The sequence below is a fragment of the Platalea leucorodia genome (assembly GCF_965183815.1).
Source record: "Platalea leucorodia genome assembly, chromosome: 2".
Taxonomy (NCBI): domain Eukaryota; kingdom Metazoa; phylum Chordata; class Aves; order Pelecaniformes; family Threskiornithidae; genus Platalea; species Platalea leucorodia.
The window spans coordinates 42,432,556-42,456,747 of NC_138824.1; positions in this window are offsets into that span (position 1 = coordinate 42,432,556).

Sequence of the window (24,192 nt, forward strand, 5' to 3'; positions counted from 1 at the left end):
TATCAGTGAAGAATAAAACAAAAATTCTAAATTGAAAAAAAAAAAAAAAACCAACCCCGAAGAAAACAGCTTATCTCACTATTAATGCAATAAGTAGTTCCTCCACCTCCAGTAACCAATCATTTTAAAATGCTTATCATGAAGCTGTGTCCCTACTAAAAAGTCAATATCTCTGCATCAGGAACCGAGTTGCAAAAATACAGAAGGTCAAAGGGCATTAGAAATTGATACACACTAAATCTATATGTATTTCATGGATCCTTGATCTCTCTGAGGTTTTTTGGTATTTCAACACATAAGAAAAATGTAACTTGCCTTTGAAAAATGTCCTGTCGTCTATGCTTAAAGACAAGCACACGAAAAAAAATGTAGATGTACCCTATTGAACTTTATGTGTCTCACTGAAGTACCCAAACTGGGAGCATGGTCACTTTAGACTTTTTCTATAATCAGTGGAAACCAGTGGAAACCCAAAAAGGATAATTTAATGGGATGAATCATCCTCCAGATTGCTTATCTATCTTCATTGATTATAACTGACATTGAGAACATCTGGCCTTCCATTTAATTTGTTTAATTTGAAAAATTAAGAATCTTTAGATGTCAAAGCTATGACTGAGGAATCTAAATGCCATCATAACAGTTAAACCTTTTGGACCTACCTTTTTTGCAGAGCCACTTCTATACCAATAAATAAATAAAACTATAGGAAATATTTCTCGTAACTCTATTTAACTGATTATGAACAGTAGAACTAATGAAATTTTATAGTATTTGGATGAATTCTGTGTTTTCAATCCCACTTTATTATATAACTTTGTATAATTAAAATATTTATATTGAATCTGCTCTTTTATTTCATGAATATGTTAAATATTGAATGACTCTGTAGCATAGAAACTCCTTGAACACATTCTGTCCATATGCCCAACAAATTTATCATGTAGATGTTCATATTAAACAACTAAGCAAATAAAGAAATGCCCCAGAGACTCATATCATAACACTGAACTGCTATAGTTCATTTATTGTTATATAATTACAAAGACTGTTTATCCATTCTTGCTCTATTTATCTAACACCACCTTCTGTAGTGTTCAGGGTCACAGAAGGAGAAGAACTATGTTTCTAGAATATTTGTCAATTAATTGGACAAAAATGCCTTTCTGAAATGAAAATATGTTAAAACACAGTGAAGTTCCCCTGTAATGAGGAAGTTATATTGCAAGTAGAGATGTTAGTATCTGTACTATTATCTCTAATGGGATGACTTTTACCTTCTATGAAACACAGTCAGGATTTTTTGACATAAATTAAATTCTATTTAGCATCAGTTCTGTTATTAGTTTAGTTTAGTTCTTGTTTTAATGTTACCAATGTCATATTTATTCCTTTTTTAACCCTCACATGTGAGCATTTCAATGGTATATGAAATGTCTGCAGTTGTTGTGTTCACTTTCTTTGTAGCAACTTGTGCAAGAGCAATAGTTACATTTACTTTTCAGATTTTTCAGAACTGAATGTGTGTAGTAATTATGATACAAAATAAGTTTAAGTTCTTAAGAACTTAAAAAGGACCACAGGGGTAAGACTAAAGGTCCACTTAGCCTAGCATTTTGTCTTTGACATGGCAGCCAAAACTAAATACCTGAGTAAGAGTACAAGAAGAGGGCAAGGATACATGACCCCTCCATATAAGTATCCTCTTAGATTCCAACCATTTTAAGATGGTATGTTCATGTAACTATCAATAACCCCAACATCTTGATACTGGATAGTAGCTTAGAGTTCATAATTTTTAAAGAAGTGTGAAGTTTACATATGAAATTGGGTATCCCTCTTACCATGTGCTTCATTTTACATTACATGTTGTAATAATTTTTCTTGTTATGAAATCTAACACAACTTTGCTAAAAAATGCAGCCTGAGCCACAGCTGTGCATATATCTTCATTCTGCTCTTGGAACGTATTTCAAGGAATGAGTATCAAGTGGTATCAAGTACCATGCCCATTCATTTGTTGACCTCTCTGCCTGTAAGAATATCGCATATTAAAAGGATAAACATTACATTTAATCACGCTTTTTTTCCCATTTGATACGGACTTTTGTACAATGAGCACAGAATTGAGATAAACATTTTTTTTATATGAAATACTAAGCAACAGTCTCTGTATTTGAAGAGTAATGCTCCTGAGCCTATGGGTTACAAGATGCATACACACTGAGCATGTTTTATTGCCACTGTGGTGAATTATTAAAAGTTAAGTTATCGAGGACAAAGAAGCAGTCCTTTCAAACAGGATTAACCATGGAAACTCCACCTTCTCTCAATCCCCACACAATAAAACCAAAGCATACAAGATACAAGAAAGTGTATTGGTAGTCTAAAATGTAATCCAAGCTTTTCTATAGCTCACAAAGATGACCTGAAGTAAGTTATTTGGTACTTTAGGCCTCTTGCCTTTTCTTTTTCTTTTTTTTCCTTTCTTTTTTTTTCTTTTTTTTTCCATTTTTAAATTTAGATTGCAAGGCCTTCATGAGAGGTCGGTCCCTCAGCAGGTAGTTCTTTTATTATAATGTTAGCCATCTAAAGGCTAGATATCTAATGAGATATTCAGCTTTAATGGGAATGAGAGAGAGAGAGGGAGAGAGAGATGCCTCTACTGAATAAAGAGAGAGTTAAGTCTAGGTGACTACGCTTCAAATGGCTGAAGTTAGATGCGATGAATTCCATCCTTAATAGTTTAGTGCAGTGCCTGCTACAGGAAAGTTTTAATATTTATAGACGACTCAAAGCTACTGAGATACAATTAACAAGAATGTAACCGTAAAATCTGGGCTGCTAAAGGTAGGAACTACAAGATTCTTGTGCCCTTTTCCCTACACTTGACTTTGAATTTCAGTAGTAGACACAAGTTTACCCTCAATCCATTGTTGGTAAGGTGTTTAGTGCCACTTGATGTGTCATTGTTTATATGAGTACACATAAAGTTGTCGTTGTTTAATGAGTACACACTAAAGATCCCATAGTACACTTCATTAGACTAGTTCCTGATGTCATGGCTTCATTCCAGCTTTGGTAATTATGTTCTGCCTGCCTACATTTCCTGGTGTTTCAGCTGGATATGCTATTCTTCTAGACTTGCTGCTTCAATTTATTATGTAATGTTCATGTGTGTTGTTGAGTACTTGCTGCCTTTCAGTGGTAGGTGAAGTGAACCTTATCATCACCTACAATTCTCACAGGCTGAATGATAGAATCATAGAATCGTTAAGGTTGGAAAAGACCCTTAAGATCATCGAGTCCAACCCTTAACCAAGCACTGCCAAGTCCACCACTAAACCATATCCTCAAGAACAATGTCTACCCTTCTTTTAAATACCTCCAGGGATAGAGACTCAACCACATCCCTGGCCAGCCTGTTCCAGTGCCTGACTACCCTTTCGGTGAAGCTGTTTTGTCTAATATCCAACCTAAACTTCCCCTGGCACAGCCTGAGGCATTTTCTCTCGTCCTATCACTTGTTACTTGGGAGAAGAGACCAACCCCCACCTTGCTACAACCCCCTTTCAGGTAGTTGGAGAGAGCCATAAGGTCTCCCCTCAGCTTCCTCTTCTCCAGACTAAACAACCCCAGCTCCCTCAGCTGCTCTCAGAAGACTTGTGCTCTAGACCCTTCACCAGCTTTGTTGCCCTTCTTTGGACACGCTCCAGCACCTCGATGTCCTTCTTGTAGTGAGGGGCCCAAAACTGAACACAGTACTTGAGGTGTGGCCTCACAAGTGCCAAGCACCGGGGGATGATCACTTCCCTAGTCCTGCTGGCCATGCTATTCCTGATACAAGCCAGGATGCCATTGGACCTCTTGGCCACCTGAGCACACTGCTGGCTCATGTTCAGCTGGCTGTCAACCAACACCCACAGGTCCCTTTCTGCCAGGCAGCTCTCCAGCCACTCCTCCCCAAGCCTGTAGCGTTGCATGGGGTTGTTGTGACCCAAGTGCAGGACGCGGCACTTAGCCTTGTTGAATCTCATACAGTTGGCCTTGGCCCAACGATCCAGCCTGTCCAGGTCCCTCTGTAGGACCTTCCTACCCTCCAGCAGATCAACACTCCGTGCCAACTTAGTGTCATCTGCAAACTTCCTGAAGGTGCACTCAATCCCCTCATCCAGATCATCCATGAAGATATTGAACAGGACCGGCCCCAATACTGAGCCCTGGGGAACACCACTTGTGACTGGCCGCCAGCTGGATTTGACTCCATTCACCACCACTCTCTGGGCTCGGCCGTCCAGCCAGTTTTTAACCCAGCGCAGAGTGCACCCATCCAAGCCGTGAGCAGCCAGCTTCTCCAGGAGAATGCTGTGGGAGACTGTGTCAAAGGCCTTACTAAAGTCCAAGTAGACAACATCCACGGCCTTCCCCTCATCCACTAAGCGGGTCACGTTGTCATAGAAGGAGAGCAGGTTAGTGAAGCAGGACCTCCCTTTCATAAGCCCATGCTGGCTGAGCCTGATCCCCTGGTTGTCCCACATGTGTCGCGTAATGGCACTCAGGATGATCTGCTCCATGACCTTTCCCGGCACCGAGGTCAGGCTGACAGGACTGTAGTTCCCCGGATCCTCCTTCTGGCCCTTCTTGTAGAGGGGTGTCACATTTCCTAACTTCCAGTCATCTGGGACCTCCCCGGTTGACCAGGACTGCTGATAAATGATGGAGAGTGGCTTGGCAAGCTCCTCTGCCAGCTCCCTCAGTATCCTCGCATGGATCCCATCTGGCCCCATAGACTTGTGGGCATCCAGGTGGAGGAGCAGTCGGTGATTGCCACCTCTTCGACAACTGGGGCTTCATTCTGCATCCTATCTCCATCTCCCAGCTCAGGGGCCTGAAAACCCCGAGGATGACCAGTCTGACTATTAAAGACAGAGGCAAAGAAGGCATTAAGTACCTCAGCCTTCTCCTCATCCTTCGTGGCAATGTTTCCCTCTCCATCCAACAAAGGAGGGAGATTCTCCCTGGCCCTCCTTTTGTTGCTGGTATATTTGTAAAAACATTTTTTTGTTATCTGTAACGGAAGCGGCCAGTTTAAGTTCTAGCTGGGCCTTCGCCATTCTAATCTTCTCCCTGCATAACCTCACAACATCCTTGTAGTCCCCCTGAGTCGCCTGCCCCTTCTTCCAAAGGCGGTAAGCTCTTCTTTTTTTTTTGAGTTCCAGCCAAAGCTCTATGTTCAGCCAGGCCAGTTTTCTCCCCCGACTGCTCGACTTACGGCACATGGGGATGGCCTGCTCCTGTGACTTTGAGATTTCCTTCTTGAATAACATCCAGGCTTCCTGGGCTCCTTTGCCCTTCAGGACTGCCTCCCAAGGGACTCTGTTAACCAAACTCCTAAACAATCCAAAGTCTGCCCTTCTAAATGGTAGCGGTTTTGCTGACCCCCTTCCTTACTTCCCCAAGAAATGAAAACCCTATCATTTCATGGTCTCTGAGCCCAAGACAGCCTCCGACCACCACGTCGCCCACCATGCCCTCTCTGTTCATAAACAGCAGGTCCAGTGGAACACCTCCCCTGGTTGGCTCGCTTACCAGCTGCGTCAGGAAGTTATCTTCCATGCACTCCAGGAACCTCCGAGACTAATGAACAAGTCCTATAGAGCACTTGGAGTTCCAATGACGAGACATGCTACAGAACTGAAGAGTAGGTATCATTAACTCATCCTTAATCTTTGTTAGTGTTCAAAGTTCACCGTCAAACTATGCGAGTCATATGATGTCGAATTTTTTCTTTTTATGACACATTGTAAAAGATCAGTAGATTAAGCAAATGAGATATATATAAAGACAATATAAACAACATGTTGATGCAATACAGATGAAATGCAATACTATGGAATTCTTTGAAAAATCGTCTTGGCTGGATTTGGAACAAACTTATATTATCTGATAATTTACTGAAGTAACATTAATTAATTTTCTTGAACAAACAGAAAATTCACTTTCCTACTAGAGCTGAAAAGGATTTTTTTTCCCTGATACACAGAATAATACAGAGTTTGTTAGATTTGGTTTGAGTTAACTATTCTTCTTCCTGAAGACATTAATAATTTATCATTGTTGGAAACAGCACACTGGACTAGCTAGAACAATAATAGAGTTTTAGAATCTAAGGTCGGAGGGACTGTTAAATGATTTAGTCTGATTACTAGACAACCCATTTCACACAGTTTCACATACTAACAACAATATTTGTTTTGATTTTAAGTTCCTAAGTTGCGTGACAGTGAACCACAGCAAACAGAGTCTTCAGTGCTTCAGTTTCCCCTTTATCCTTGTACATTCTCTATTCAAAGGTCAGAGGAATTCAGGAATTACTCCACCTTTCTTCCCTCTACTATACAAGGTTTCATTTCTGGTTTTTGAAGCATCTTTATTATTTTCTCTCTCTTCTTCCTCTTCATCTGTTTCTGTAGTTTAAAGCGTCCTTAAAGAATGATATCTGGATTCTTGTTTGCCCCGTCTCTTGCTTATGCTTTCTTTATCTAGTCGGTACAAGAATGTTATGACACAAGATGAATTAACTATCTCCATTAACTTTCAGCATTAACACTAAATATAAACTAAGCATACTCTTGTGTAAAATTCCTTAACAAATATTGCTCCTCTCATAACTTTAAATCAAAGTTCTGAGTATGGAATAAACTGCTGGGAACTTCCGCTCCAGCTTACTACATAGTGACTTTCTTGAGCAAACAAGAATCTTGATAGATCTCTGTCTTTAAGACTGTGCCAATATTTCTTTCCTTCTTTGTTCTTTATTCTTTGAAATCACAGTCCTATGTTCTCTTCTTTCTTGTATAGTGATGATGAAGTAGCATGACTTTTTTTAGGTTGCAGCTAATTTTTTTAAGTGCTGATAATATTTAACAACTAACAACATAATGCATACAAATATTGTCTTTTGATTTTTGTAACATCAGGAACATGAAGAAACATATAAATATTCATAAGAATACAGAAATTTCACACACACATCCCAAACCTAAACAACTGAAATTTACAAATTGCATATGTTTAATTTCTCAAAATAATCTCAATGGGCATCTACTCTCTCTCTCCCACATAGATTCCTAACAAAAATCCTAAACAATGAAAGTGTAAGGTCCAGATATCAAATCCCCCTCATTTGCTTCACCACTGCCTCTGTCATTTGTGGACTATGTCAGAAACTAGGAAATTGCATTATATCTTCTTTTACCATCTCTAGATTCTTTCTGAGTCCTCTCACATTTTTCTTTTTAAAATCTGTTTCAAGCTTTCTCATGTAATTGCATAGATGCTTGGTTGGTTGGTTTTTATTGTTGCTTTTCTTTCTGATTGACCTTCTATCCTTCTTGTTAATAAAATGTGTATGTCTTTAGTCTCTCCCTCACTCAGAAAAAAAGGAGTTCCTGATATTTCCTTTAGCACGTGTTTCTGCAAGACCTAAAGCTACGATCAACTCTGGAAAATGCCTTGTATTACAGTTCTTCACAGCTCAAGTAAAAACAATGTAGTGCTGAATCTGTGACTATGCTGAGCTTCAGAATTTGCTATGCTACTGTCCAGAAATGCTTTCAAAACCAATTAAGGCCATTATATCATTAGCTTCATATTCTTTAATATAAAGTTTTACATAAATTTAAAGGCTGTTTACAGTCAAACTGACTTTGCTGTAATGCCTCAGACATCAGTACTCTTAAATTAGATATTAATTGTTTTAATAGTGACAAATCATTTCAGGAGCTCTGCTTCCTACAGTTGTTTCCTAAATTCACTCTCTGCTACTTCTTAGTCCTTGAATGAGTCTGCAGAATTCTCTCTCCCCTGCCCCAGTTTCTTTCACAGCTCTTCTGTGCTGCCTTTTTTTTCTGAAAATAATCAGTTGTGTCTCTCTAGTCTGTCCTTCAGAAATTGTCTTTCGGAGGCATCAAGAGAAATCTTCCTAGTATATGAAGTCCATGACTGTCCTTATTTGTGTGAATTATATTTCCTGTCCTCAGATATGTTAGTGTCTTTGAACTATATCCTGTATCCTGTCACACATGAATGTGTGTGTTTGTATTAACATTTTCTGTGCATTAAGATTATATATACTTTCTGCTATGAGTTAGACTAAATTAGGCAGTTTGGCTCTTAACTTTCATCTTGTTTCTACTGCTCTTGGTTTAATCTTTTGCCAAAAATGTTTTAGTTTTTTGCACTTTTAATTGCAGATTTCAAATATTGGGGTCTATTTAGACCTATACTTCAGCTACATGCAGCTTCAATACTGCATGCTTTTTCTTTTTTCTTTTTCTTTTTTTTTTTTTTAAATTGAAAGTGCTTGACCTTTGCTTTTTTCAATCCATTTTAACTCTCTGTTATTGCAGTTTTCGGTTACCGGCTTCCTTTCCAGCTGGCCTACTTTGTCTGAACTGTCTTATTTTCCTTCCAGAGTTTTCATTGTACCCTCAACAATTTCTAAAGTTTGACATTAATCTAAAGGCTTTTGGAGTGCTAAGTCATCTAGGGACCTTTTCTGTTATTTTGGTTCTTTGAATCCAATCACTATCACATGGAATCTATTATAATGAGATCTTCCAAACTACTATAACTACATGTATGTCAAATTAATTTAAGTATCTCTACACTTGAATCTTTGAACTTTGACTTTTCTTGAGAAGGTAATGTTATAGCAGAAGCTCCTGTTATTATGCCATTAAAGAAAAGGTCTAACATGTTTCCATTCTCATTAAGTTCAGAATTTCCATATAGATGTTAAATCCTTGCTTTAATATGTTTTCCATAGGATTCTGTAACATAAGTCAATTTTAGATCTCTATGGATTTTTGATTGCTTCAGTCTTGGTTCTTTTTCTTTCACTCTTTCCTTGCTCAAGTCCTTTATTTTCCTTAGCTGTACTTCTTCTGTCACATGGTACTTAAGCTTACAGAGTCATCAGAACATTTGAAACATTTTTTTTAATTATTATTATTATTGTAAACATGCTATAAGGGGAGTTTGGAGCATCTGTGTCAGATCTGACTTCTTTCTCTGAATCTCTCTTGGGAATACGTTCAGTGCAGAAGTCATATCAAATGATAAAGACATCTAAAATAAGTAGTAGTTTTTCTTCATTAACTGTAGAAACAGTTTAACTCACATGTATATGTAGTCTGTGGATGGTTGGTTGGCATAATCTAATTTTCTCAGCTTTAGAGCAGAACTTTCTATTTTAGTATATATTTTTTAAAAAAAAAGAAGCTACATTGCTTACAATTATTCAAATGTATATACATGTTTATAAAAGTTTATATATGTTTATATATTGTTTATACAATGTCTTTGCTAAAGTCCTTACCCTTGAACATAGAGGTAAAGAACAGGTATTGTTTATCTTTCTTATCATATATCTGACCCTAAAACTTGCATTACAATTATCAACTGAATTCTCAGTGAGGCAGAGTTAGACCTCTGTCTAGCTGTCTTCTGGAGTGAATATACAATGCTTTTCCAAGTGTAGCTCTAGTTTCCTTGTCTCTCTTTGAAACATGTTTACTATCAAATTTTATGGAAGGCTTTATTTCCCTATAGTGTCCACATACAACACTACCAAAATCCTTAACATTGGCCTAAGTGTAAAGTTAATTCATTACCAGAATTTTTCATCTGAGCTTTCTAAGTAATAAGAAAGTGAGATAAAAGGAATAATTAGATATATTTTGTTATCCATGTACGTAGCACAAGCTCACTATTCTCTTATTCCTAGTATAATTTGACAATGCTAAGAATTGATGCCACTTGGTTTTCTTCAAAACACTGTTGGATTCTAGAGCTCCATTCTTTACATAAATAATTTTGAAAAGCATAATGATGCTTACAGTATAGGTTTCTATTACTTGATTTTTTTAAAATTAAAGGACTTGAGTGAGTAAACAGTTACAAAGTACTTGAAAAGAGGAATTGATTTAAATAAAAATCTAGCTATTGTTCTTTTACAGGACAATACACAAATTCTGAGCAGCTCTATTGCCCTTTAATAAAAAGCTAAACATAAATGCAGGTTGCTTTTTATGTGATGTGAAGTATAATTAACTTACCAATAGGTGCCCAAGGTTCCCCAGAATAAGAACTTAAATAAAATCAGTACATTTCTAATGAGAGATCTAAAGATGACGTAAGATGTAGACAAACTCTATGTTTGTGAGGTATTGGTTTCAGCAGAAGTTTAGTTCATGACACTTGAGAGAGATTTGAGTAATGTTTAAGGGAATAATTCTGGAAAATCAATTACAAGAGTAAAAACTAATTTAAAAAAAACACTATGGGATTAGATTCTGGGCAAAAAAACCCCAAGAAAACAAGTCTCTGGCTCTCAGCCACATGCATTAATTATGAAACCATGCTCATACATTGAAAAGTATTGGCAGAAAAGAGGAAATATTTAGAAAACAGGGAAAAAAAGATCTTATATTCTTTTTCAGGAAAATTTTTTATCTGACTTTGATGTTGACAGGCTTGAGCTCCCAGTTAGGAAACTGGGAAATTTTGAAATGCTTTTTCCCCAAAAGAAGTGATCATCTTTCCTGGATGTTTTTCAGTTAGTTGAAACAGTAACAATTAATTGTTTTAATATATTTTTCTTGATATAGCTGTCATTTTAGTCCATATTGTTTTGACAGAAAGCAGATATTCATTGTCTCACATTGACTTGTATTTAAAAGTAACATTTTGACTTACAAACCAAAATGAGGACATGTCAGATTTTGACTACATTTTTCTAACTAGTTATGAACAATCTTTGCCTTTAGGGTTATTTGTTCTTAAACTACATAGCTGAACCCTTTGCTGATGCATGTTGCTAGGGACAAATAATTTTATTCTCTTTTCAGAATTTTGTCCAGTTAAATAATCATTGGATTGTTCTTCTAACAAATTCTTCCCTTTTAATTTTAAGGCTATTCTTGCAAGGGCATGTTGCTGAGAAGATAATAAAATCAAGTTACCTTAATATTCACCAGTGAAGACAGTGAAATAAAAAGAAAAATCTGTTTTTTTTTCCCCATGAACTAGATAGGCACAGGGTAGTGAGAAGGAAAGTCACTGACAATCTGATCTTCAAGGCACTCCTGGGAAGACAAAAAATGATTTATAATGTAGGAAAACAAATAAGCAAAAATTATTTCTTTCCTACATTCTTCACAAAATGTTCAAGTCTCCTATTGCAAAATATTCATCTGTAATACCTGTGGGAAAAAAAAAATCAAATTACTTGTCTTTATGAAGAATTTTTTTTTCAGTTTTAAACCTCGCATTATTTCTCTTCTATTGACAGAAATCTGTCATTCCTTATTTTTTGTAGTATATATGAGCTCATGTACTACACAGTGCTTTCATCAACAGCTTATAGTTCTGTTTTTGTGTTAGACCAAAACACTGCTGTCATTCTGGGTGCCATCTATAATACCTCTTCTTTCAGGTTTGGCACTCCTTAGAGAATTAATTGTGTGCAAAGAAACAAGTGAATAACTAAGCAAGTTTCTTTAAGACAGACTTAATCCACCTTGGATAACACCTCTTAGAACTGGTTCTTTGAAACCTGAAATTAACAACAGCTTACCCATACGTATTTTCTCATCTTTAAAGAAGGGGCAACATATGAAAAAATCTTTGCCTTTTTTAGCCTCTGAAAAAGAAGAAGGAAAAAAATTAAAAATAAGATTTTCAAGTGTCTTAAACCAATGTATAACACCTGAACTAGTGTCACATAAACAGTTAATAAAACAATTTAAGTCATGATTTTCAAAGATACATGGGCAACAGTTCCTGTTATTATATTTACTGCCTTTGAAAGTATTTCCTCAGCTCCTGATATTTTCAGCTGTCCTTGTTTTGGCTGGGATAGAGTTAATTTTCTTCCTAGTAGCTGATATAGTGCTGTGTTTTGGATTTAGGATGAGAATAATGTTGATAACACACTGATGTTTTAGTTGTTGCTAAGTAGTGCTTACACCAGTCAAGGAGTTTTTAGCTTCCCATGCTCTGCCCAGTGCACAAGAAGCTGGGAGGGAGCACAGCCAAGACAGCTGACCCAGACTGGCCAAAGGACTGTTCCATACCATATGACGTCGTGCTCAGTGTATAAACTGGGGGGGAGTTGGCCAGGGGGCAGTGATCACTGCTCAGGGACTGTCTAGGCATCAGTCGGTCAGTGGTGAGCAGCTGAATCACTTATTTTTCCTGGGTTTTGTTCCTCTCTCTGTCTCGTTGTTTTCCTTTTCATTACAGTTTTTTATTATTATTGTTATTATTATTATCATTATTATTGTTGTTGTTGTTATATTTTATTTATTTTATTTTATTTTATTTTATTTTATTTTATTTTATTTTATTTTATTTTATTTTATTTTATTTTACTTTATTTCAATCATTAAACTGTTCTTATCTCAACCCACGATTTTTCTTACTTTTGCTCTTCAGGTTCTCTCCTCCATCCCACTGGAGGGGGGAGGATGAGCGAGCAGCTGTGTGGTGCTTGGTTGCTGACTGGGGTTAAGCCACGACATCAGCACTCAGTTCATTTATTTCTTTTCAAATTGAGACAAGAAACAGGAATGGTAGGTAAAAAGTGAATAAACTCCTGTCTTTGCATTTTGGCCATATTGGCTGCTCTATTTCAGAAATTCTGAACAATTAAAAACTTTTCTTGTTAGTCTTGGGAGAGAAAGTTGCCCAAGTGAAAATATCACCTGAAGTACTATGTATCAAAAAGCCTCATATGAGATTTTGCAAAAATATAAATTTTTCTTCTATTTATAAAAAAGAATTTTTTGTTAATTCATCCAAATAGAACTTCAAATTTGGGGAACAGTACTTAAATATTAGGAAAATGAGTTTTCTTTAATTATTAATCATGCATAATTTACAGAAGATCTTAAGACTAAAAAAAAAAAAAAATCTTAAGACTAAAAAAAATAATCTGTCCTGAAAAACTCTAACTGTGCACTTGAGCCATTTTTTTCTTATACATGAAGATGTATATTAGAAATTACTGAATCTCTAAATATACTCTGATAAGAGGTCTAGAGCACAAGTCTTATTCGGAGCTGCTAAGGGAGCTGGGGTTGTTTAGTTCTGAGAAAAGGAGGCCGAGGGGAGACCTTATCACTCTCTACAACTACCTGAAAGGAGGTTGTAGCGAGGTGGGGGTTAGTCTCTTCTCCCAGGTACCAAGCAACAGGATGAGAGGAAATGGCCTCAAGTTGTGCCAGGGGAGATTTACATTAGATATTAGGAGAAATTTCTTCACAGAGAGAGTGGTTAGGCATTGGAACAGACTGCACAGGGAAGAGGTGCAATCACAGTCCCTGGAAGTGTTCAGAAAAACGTGTGGATGTGGTGCTGAGGGACATGGTTTAGAGGTGGACCTGGCAGTTAGGTTAATGGTTGGACTTGATTATCTCAGAGGTCTTTTCCAACCTTAATGATTCTGTGATTCTATGAAAGACAATTTCCATTACTGTGTATTCACAGTTTTATGCTATATACCAAAACAATTTTCATGTTCAATGAAAATGCACTCAAAAATATTTTCCATAAAAAAATGCTTCCACAATGTACCTTTACATATAGCTAACTGCCTTTTGTATTCAGTTTAGTAAAATTAGCCAAGTAAGAGAGCTTCTCTAGGAGGTGCATCTTTACAGAGTAAATAAAAAGCCCTGAAGGAAAAAAAATGGAATGGCATAAAAGTGATCATTTTTTAAACTTCACTCATTCAAAGCTAGTACAGTACTATCAAGCAAATTAATCAATTAAAAAATAACATATATATGAAAATTCTACGTATTATCTGCTGTTGAAGGTATTGGGGTCCATGAACGCTGGTCACTTTTTTAAGAGACATCTCTTAAGAGTGCAGGAGCAGGCAATTCCAAAGTGTCAGAAGTCAAGCAAGTGGGGCAGAAGGCTGGCTTGGTTGATGTTGTGGTTTAACCTGGCAGGCAGCTAAACGCCATACAGCTGTTTGCTCACTCCCTACCCCCAGTGGGATGCGGGAGAGAATTGGGAAAAAAAGGGGAAAAAAAAAAAAAAAGTAAAATTTCTGGGTTGAGAGACAGTTTAATAGGACAGAAAAGAAAATTAAAATTAAAATAATAATAATAACAACAACAACAACAACAACAACAACAGCAACAGCAACAACAAAAGAATATACAAAACAGGTGATGCACAATGCAATTGCTCACCACCCACTGACACATGCCCAGCCAGTTCCTGAGCAGTGGTCCCCCCCCGGCAAACTCACCCCAGTTTATATACTGAACATGACATCATATGGTATGGAATAACTCTTCGGCCAGTCTGGGTCAGCTGTCCTGGCTGTGCTCCCTCCCAGCTTCTCACTTGCAGGGCATGAGAAGCTGAAAAGTCCTTGACTAGTGTAAGCGCTACTTAGCAACAACTAAAACATCATTGTGTTGTCAACATTATTCTCATCCTAAATCCAAAACACAGCACTATACCAGCTACTAGGAAGAAAAAGTGAACTCTATCCCAGCCGAAACCAGGACAGTATCCAGCCCTTATTCCATACCATCTACATCATGTCCAGGTCTTACACTTTTCAATGCATTCCAGTTAATCACCACAAATTTTCCTGTCTTTTAATATATATACATAGATATCATTCCCTAAGTCTGTGGGCCATCCCTCTAAAATGCCTTCTTTGCCTCTGTCTTTAATAGTCAGACTGGTCATCCTCGGGGTTTTCAGGCCCCTGAGCTGGGAGATGGAGATAGGATGCAGAATGAAGCCCCAGTTGTCGAAGAGGTGGCAATCACCGACTGCTCCTCCACCTGGATGCCCACAAGTCTATGGGGCCAGATGGGATCCATGCGAGGATACTGAGGGAGCTGGCAGAGGAGCTTGCCAAGCCACTCTCCATCATTTATCAGCAGTCCTGGTCAACCGGGGAGGTCCCAGATGACTGGAAGTTAGGAAATGTGACACCCCTCTACAAGAAGGGCCAGAAGGAGGATCCGGGGAACTACAGTCCTGTCAGCCTGACCTCGGTGCCGGGAAAGGTCATGGAGCAGATCATCCTGAGTGCCATTACGCGACACATGTGGGACAACCAGGGGATCAGGCTCAGCCAGCATGGGCTTATGAAAGGGAGGTCCTGCTTCACTAACCTGCTCTCCTTCTATGACAACGTGACCCGCTTAGTGGATGAGGGGAAGGCCGTGGATGTTGTCTACTTGGACTTTAGTAAGGCCTTTGACACAGTCTCCCACAGCATTCTCCTGGAGAAGCTGGCTGCTCACGGCTTGGATGGGTGCACTCTGCGCTGGGTTAAAAACTGGCTGGACGGCCGAGCCCAGAGAGTGGTGGTGAACGGAGTCAAATCCAGCTGGCGGCCGGTCACAAGTGGTGTTCCCCAGGGCTCAGTGTTGGGGCCGGTCCTGTTCAATATCTTCACTGATGATCTGGATGAGGGGATTGAGTGCACCCTCAGGAAGTTTGCAGATGACACTAAGTTGGCACGGAGTGTTGATCTGCTGGAGGGTAGGAAGGTCCTACAGAGGGACCTGGACAGGCTGGATCGTTGGGCCAAGGCCAACTGTATGAGATTCAACAAGGCTAAGTGCCGCGTCCTGCACTTGGGTCACAACAACCCCATGCAACGCTACAGGCTTGGGGAGGAGTGGCTGGAGAGCTGCCTGGCAGAAAGGGACCTGTGGGTGTTGGTTGACAGCCAGCTGAACATGAGCCAGCAGTGTGCTCAGGTGGCCAAGAGGTCCAATGGCATCCTGGCTTGTATCAGGAATAGCATGGCCAGCAGGACTAGGGAAGTGATCATCCCCCGGTGCTTGGCACTTGTGAGGCCACACCTCAAGTACTGTGTTCAGTTTTGGGCCCCTCACTACAAGAAGGACATCGAGGTGCTGGAGCGTGTCCAAAGAAGGGCAACAAAGCTGGTGAAGGGTCTAGAGCACAAGTCTTCTGAGGAGCAGCTGAGGGAGCTGGGGTTGTTTAGTCTGGAGAAGGGGAAGCTGAGGGGAGACCTTATGGCTCTCTCCAACTACCTGAAAGGGGGTTGTAGCAAGGTGAGGGTTGGTCACTTCTCCCAAGCAGCAAGCAATAGGATGAGAAGAAAAGGCCTCAAGTTTTGCCATGACAGGTTTACATTCGATATTAGGAAAAACTTCTTCACCAAAAGGGTAGTCAGGCACTGGAACAGGCTGGCCAGGGATGTGGTTGAGTCTCTATCCCTGGAGATATTTAAAAGATGGGTAGATGTGTTGCTTAAGGACATGGTTTAGTGGTGGACTTGGCAGTGATAGGTTAACAGTTGGTTCAGTGATCTTAAGGGTCTTTTCCAACCTAAATATTTCTATGATTTTATGATTCTCTACCTAGGCAGCAATATCTTGCCACAGTGCGGCAGCCCAGTTGGGTTTACCTCTGCGCTGCCAGTTGCTCTGCTTCCATTGCTGTAACCACCCCCACGGGGCATTTGCCACCATCCATGAGTCAGTATAGAGATAAAGCATTGGCCTGTTTTCTCATTCAGCAACATCTAAAGCCAGCTGGATGGCTTTCATCTCTGCAAAACAACTTGATTCACCTTATCCTTCTGCAGTTTCATGTGACTTGTTTTATAGGACTCCATACAGCAGCCTTCCAGCTCTGATGCTTTCCCACAAGACGGGAGGACCCATCAGTGAACAGGGCATATTGCTTGTCATTTTCTGGCTTTTTATTATACAGTGGGACCTCTTCAGCATGCATCACCTCCTCCTCTGGTGATATTCCAAAATCTTTGCCTTCTGGCCAGTCCGTGGTCACTTCCAAGATTCCTGGGCAACTGGGGTTTGCTGTTTGGGCCCGTTGTGTGATGAGTGCAACCCACTTACTACACGTAGCATCAGTTGCATGATGTGTAGAGGAGATCCTCCCTTTGAACACCCAGCTCAGCAACGACAGTCGGGGTGCCAAGAGGAGCTGTGCTTCAGTACCAACCACTTCCAAAGCAGCTCGAATCCCTTTCATATGCTGTCAGTATCTCTTTTTCAGTTGGAGCATAGCGAGGCCCGGATCCTCTGTATCCCTGACGCCAAAACCCTAGGGGTTGACCTCGAGTCTCCCCTGGTGTTTTCTGCCAGAGGCTCCAGGTAGGGCCATTCTCCCCGACTACAGTGTAGAGCACATTTTTTACATCTTGCCCTGACTGGACTGGCCCAAGGGCTACTTCATGAACTGTCTCCTGTTTAATTTGTTCAAAGGCTTGTCATTGCTCAGGGCCTCATCTGAAATCATTCTTCTTCCAGACCACTTGATAGAGAGGGCCTACAAGCATAGTGTAATTTGCAATATGCATTCTCCAAAAACCCACAATGCCCAAGAAAGCTTGTGTTTCCTTTTTGCAAGTTGGTGAAGACATAGCTGTTATTTTATTGATCACATCCATTCGGATCTGACAACGTCCATCTTGCCATTCCTAAAAACAGGATCTCCTGTGCAGGTCCCTTGACCGTACTTTGTTTTATGGCTTTGTTTTATGGCAAAACCGGCCTCAAGAAGGATTTGGACTATTTTCTTCCCGTTCTCAAAAACATCTTCTGCTGTGTTGCCCCATATGATGATGTCATCAATGTATTGCAGGTGTTCAAGAGCCCAACCCTGTTCCAGTACAGACTGGATTAGTCCATGGCAAATGGTAGGGCTGTGTTTCCACCCCTGGGACAGTCGATTCCAGGTGTACTGGATGCCTCTCCAAGTGAAAGCAAACTGTGGCCTGCACTCTCCTGCCAAAGGGATTGAGAAAAATGCATTAGCGATATCATTTGTGGCATACCACTCGGCTGCCTTTGACTCCAGTTTGTATTGAAGTTCTAGCATGTCTGGCACAGCAGCACTTAGTGGCAGTGTGATTTCGTTCAGGCTGCAATAGTCTACTGTTAGTTTCCACTCTCCATTAGACTTCCACGCTGGCCATATGGGACTGTTAAAGGGTGAGCGAGTCTTGCTGATCACTCTTTGGCTCTCCAGTCGACAAATCAGCTTATGGATAGGCATCAGGGAGTCTCTGTTGGTGTGATATTGCTGCAGTGCACTGCTGTGGTAACAATCGGCACCTGTTATTCTTCAACCCGCAGCAACTTCACAACAGAAGGGTCCTCCGAGAGATCGGGCAAGGTGGACAGCTGTTTAATTTCCTCCCTCTCCAAGGCAGCTATACCAAAAGGCCACCAGTACCCTTTTGGGTCCTTGAAATACTCTCTCCCGAGGTAGCCTATGCCAAGGATGCACGGAGTCTCTGAGCCAGTCACAATGGGGTGCTTTTGCCATTCATTTCCAGTTAGGCTCACTTCAGCCTCCAATACAGTTAGCTGTTGGGATCACCCTGTCACTCCAGAAATACAGATGGGTTCTGCCTCTTTATATCTTGATGGCATTAACGTAGACTGTGCACCGGTGTCCACTAGAGCTTTATACTCCTGTGGGTCTGATGGGCCAGGCCATCGAATCCACACACTCCAGTACACCCGGTTGTCCCTTTCCTCCACCTGGCTGGAGAAAGGGCCCCTCTGGTCCTGGTCATAGTATTTGTTACTCACTTCTTGTAAATGCAGATCATACATTGGGTGAGTAATTGGCTGACAGGTCAGGCTCAAAGAGTTATAGTAAATAGGGTTACATCAGGCTGGTGGCCAGTCACCAGAGGGGTTCCCCAGGGCTCAATTTTAGGGTCAGTGCTCTTCAATGTTTTTATAAATGATCTGAACGCAGGAACTGAATGTACATTAAGTAAGTTTGCCGATGATACTAAACTAGGAGGAGCTGTGGACTTCCTTGAGGGCAGAGAGACCTTACAGAGAGATCTGGATAGACTGGAGAGCTGGGCAATCACCAACATTATGAAATTTAACAAGAGCAAGTGCTGGATTCTCCAACTGGGATGGAGTAATCCTGGTTATACATACAAATTGGGGGACAAGAGGCTGGAGAGGAGATCTGCAGAAAGAAATCTGGGGGTTTGGGTTGATGGCAAGTTGCATATGAGTCAATAGTGTGCCCTGGCAGCCAAAGGGACACCCATGTGCTGGGGGTGTATCAAGCTGGTCAATGGAGGTGATTGTCCCACTCTACACTGCACTGGTACAGCCCCACCTCAAGTACTGTGTGCAGTTTTGGATGCCTCAATATAAGAAGGACATCAAACTATTAGAGTGTGTCCAGAGGAGGGTGACCAAGGTGGTGAAAGGTCTCAAGGGCAAGACTTACAAGGAGCAGCTGAGGTCACTTGGCTTGTTCACCTTAGAGAAGAGAAGGATGAGGGATGACCTCATCGCAGTCTACAGCTTCCTCGAGGGGTGCAGCAGAAGGGGAGGCACTGATTTCCTCTCTCTAGTGACCAGTGATAGGACACGAGGAAATTATATGAAGCTGCCTCAGGGGAAGTTCAGATTGGACATTAGGAAAATGTTCTTCACTAAGAGGGTGGTCGGTCACTGGAACAGGCTCCCCAAGGAAGTGGTCACGACACTAAGCCTGTCAGCATTCAAAGAGTGTCTGGACGATACTTTTAGTCATATGGTTTAGTTTTAGGTAGTCCTGTGAGGAGCAGGGAGTTGGACTCGATGATCCCTATGGATTCCTTCCAACTTGAGATATTCTATGTTTCTACATTTGTTTTCCCACCTTATTTAGCATATTGTTGGGGAAGAAGAAAAAGTCTTGAAATATGTGTAATTTTACATCACCATAATTGAATAATAACAGTACAGATGTTTAAAATTTTCCTTCATGTGTACAAGTCAACCTTAGGTTAGACACCATACCTATAAAATTTCACACAAGGAATATAATTTTGGTCAGAAATAATACAGTATGGGAATTCAGTTCTTCATGTATGGTATCTTAAAATGTAAGCATAGCTAGCTGGCTTTGAGACATTAAATCTGATTTAGTTGAACAATCACATGTTTTTTTTTTTCACAATAAGAATTTTTTTCTTCCAAATGAGTATTTAGTGGTCACATATATATATTGAGAAGGAAGAGAAACTAGGAAAAGCACTTACTATTAAACTGATATTACTCTATCTATCCATACATGAGGTATTGAATTAAGAATGATTTCAAAGTCTCACTTATTTTCAGCATTCACTATTGTCCTGTGCTCAGCATTTGCAAGAATACTGATATACACAATTACCTAGCATGCTACTTAGCGCATTCTGAAGCATATAGTGTTTCCATAAGTGCAACAAATTTGTCTCAAGGTATTCTAAGTTTCACTGTGATGGTTCTCTAAATTCTTTATTGAATCACTTTTGCACTAAGAAGACCTCAATGAACTACTTTAAAAATTATTATGTAGAATACAGGAGTTCAGGCAAAAATATGAGATGAAAATAAGAAAATTAGATGGGGTAATTTTAAGTTGCTCTGTTAACTATTGCTTGAGACATTTTCATTAAATCAGAGAATAAGATTATTCCACACGTTGATATCTATTTAACATTCATTCATTGGATATCTATGTATCATAGTTCTCATGTGCTTTGATGGGTTATTATATAATCCTTGCATGTCATTTAGAGGGCTTTGTACAAAGACATTCTTAGATTAAAAAAAGAAAAAAAAAAAAAGAAGAAACCCAATAAAACTTTAAAAGCCAAGATGGTTTTAAAAATTGATCTTTATAATTGACTATAACAGAGCTTTACAACAGATGTATTAGAAAACTGTAGTGATTCCCTAGATTTTAAAGTTAAACATCAGCTACTGGTTATTATTATTCCTTTAACATAATTCTTTGTGGTCTTGTTCTGATAGAGAAAATATTAGGCTTAATGTGGGACACAGTAACAACAGGGTAAATTTGGATCAATACCTGTGATGCCATTATGATACTCTAGGCTTATAGTGCTGCAGAAGAGATAAGAGTATAGCCTGGCGGGTTTGGGGTATTTTTTGGTCTTTTTGCTCTTAATATAATCTTGAGATGCCCTCTTTTTTTTTTTTTTTTTTTTTTTTTTTTTTAAATCACTAGTTTAAAAAGAACAGTGTATAGCAGACTGAGTGTTTTAAGCAAAAAATAATCCTGGTTTTATGCAGTTATGTTTTTTTTAATGCATCTTCGGTATATTAAATTACATGATGAGATGATTCATGTTTCTTCAAAGCTGCGGAAAGCTTATCTCTGGAAAGGACATCAAAATACATTTATAATGAAAGTAAATTGCTAGCTCTGTAATAAAAATAGCAGCAAACATTGGAAAACGTAAGGACGATATCTGATCTATTATAATAGAGGGAAACAGCCAAACATTGGAAAAATTGGAGTTAATCTTTCACCTAGGATAATAAAACAGTACCTTATAGATTAAATCAATGTTACTACTGTTGCTTTATAACAGGGATTTTTTTTTTGTTTGTTTTTGTTTTTGTTGAATCAAACTTTAGCTTTTGGTTAAGTTAAACTTTTATGTCCTGGACAAAAAGGACAAAAAAAAAATCCCAAAACCCCAGCCTCCCCAAAAAACCCTATCTGGTGTGAAATATTTGCAGATAATGCAAATTTTACACTTCCCATCTGCATATAACTAATAAATAGTCTTTTTTATTGTTTTTTGATGGACTGTATCAGTCTTCAGAGAAAATACTTACTAATAAGTTGTTAAAAAATTTGGTACCTAAGACCAGATAATAGTACTTTTCTGAAGTCAGAATAACTCATATTCTGTTCCTAACCGGATTATATCAAAACACCAGCCAGTCGATATGAATACTCTAGTTGTATATTATGATTATAATTCAATATATTCAATAAATAAATATATTGAAAATCTGGTTTTCACAATAAATTTAATGAAATGTTATTTAATGAATTGTCAGAATCATATTTTGAGCTGATCCAAATCTAGTCAATGCCTTATCACAAAACTCCACTCTTTCAATCTCAGGTGACAAATTTATTTATTTATTTTTATCAAACTGCCAAAATACAATCCTCTGTACTTGACATTTTTTGGCTTAATGAAACTTTTCCACACTTTACCAATTTTCATACCTGACTATGATTTTCAATGGTCAGGAACAAAACAAAAAACCTAGTGAAAACAGGATGTGCCTGTTAAATTTATAACAGAATAAGTCTCACAGGTATATCCAAATATTCTTATTTCCAGGGAAGATAGCTACTTAACCTGTAAAGATTTCTATGATTTTTTTTTTTTTTTTTAACAATTATACCATTGACAGTTATGATTTTGTTTAGGTCATGCAAAGACAATTATTGCTTTGTTTTAATATTTTAATTTAATGCCCTACAACCATCCACAGTGAGAGATAAGAGAAAAAGTAAAAATGGGAATCCCGTAGCACACTGATTACTTTTTTAATACTGAATGCAGATTTTCTGTTGAGAACCTGCAAGCCTGCACTACACTGACAAGCTGCACAAACAAGTAAGTATGGGAATAAAATTTAGATTCATGATACTACATCTGACTATAGATAGCAAGTATTCAAAGCAATGTACACTTGAATGTTGTGTACATGCATGTTAGCTTAATGTCTAGATTCAAAACAATATGAAAGAAGCAAGCAAGATTAGATACTTCATGCAATTTATAACAGTAGGTTAGAAGTTGTACTTAGCTACTCAAGAAGGTGATTTTTTTATTTAAGTGAATTCAGTTGCTGTCTGGAGAAGACTAATTGTTTGACTATAGGGGGAGAGAAGGGCTCCTAACACATGTTCCTTTGTCAGGTAGCTACTACTAAGTAAGAAGAATTTGGGTATCAGCAAGACCAGCAAAAAAATCTTACTGACAGAGTAAGTAACAAAACTAACAGAATTTATCACAGAAAGATGTACAGGAAGAAACACTAGTCAGGCTTTAAATGCAAAAACTGTCAGCTGAAAAAAAATACATATTAGTTATTAAAAAGGTTTAACTAGGAAAGAGATAACTTCTCAACTCTCTACTTAGCTGTAGCATTGCCTGTAAAAGTTGTGGTTGACCGATTCTTGTAATTATCTGTATCAGAGAATGTTGCAATACACAAAAATGACATCAGCAGTGCAAAAATACATGGGTTTTTAAGCAGGAGATCCAGTTGTACAGTATGAAATAATAATTGTACGCAGTGCTTTATCTTTCCTTTTCTAGTCATCACATGTGTTATTAACCTTTTTACTTAGGGTTTTGTTCTTGAGAGTGAACATTTCAGTAAAACACATCTGCTGTCTAAAGCCTGGTCCTGTTCCAGTAAACTCTGGATGCAATAGAACAATATACTACTACTTGACGTTAAGCTACGAGAGCTCTTAATTACAGTTCAAGTAGATTCTCTTCTGCTTAGCTTTTTACTTCATTTTTTTTTTTTCCTATGTCCTAGTATGGTAGATTAATTCTCACTTGGCTTTAGTACAGTACATTTGAAAGAACTTTTTCCCTAAATAGAGTTTGTCTTTTCAACACAAACACAGGGATAAAAAATAGTAAGTATATTCACAAAATAAGTTTAAAAAATGTTTTGAGTGGAAGAGCGAGCTTCCTTCTGCTCACACTGAAACAGGGGTCATCACTATTCAGGTTTCTTGGGAAAAAAATATTTTTCCAGTTTAATTGTTCTTTCGTTACTTTATGTGAAAGTTGCTTTTTTAGAAGTCAATGTTACAAGTGAATCATTATTTGAATCACCAGCTATGATAACATTAAAGATTTTGAGCCCTATTATTACACAATTAAAACCAAAACAAAGTATAAAACTGTCTTCTTGTTCAGAATATAGTAATTTGCTGTATTTAACAAATTTGGAAAGTCAAAACAAGAAAAATGTGTGGTTGTATGAAATGGCTGAGAGTGCTTTTAAGGGGGCAAGAAGCAATAGCAGAAAAAAAGCTTAATTTATACAAAATATATCCTTTCTTTTTTTAAAATCTTTCTCTATAACATATAAATTGCTGCTATTTATATTTCTTTAGATATTAATTCTTAGTACTTGGGATATAGCAGAAGAGCAGGGTATTCTTATTAACATCTTATTGTCCTGACTGATTTTAAACTCTCTCTTACAATTCATTTCACATTATTTTATGTTTAAATGCAGCAACATATACTTGTGGTGGTGTGCTCCCCCTGCCCCCCCC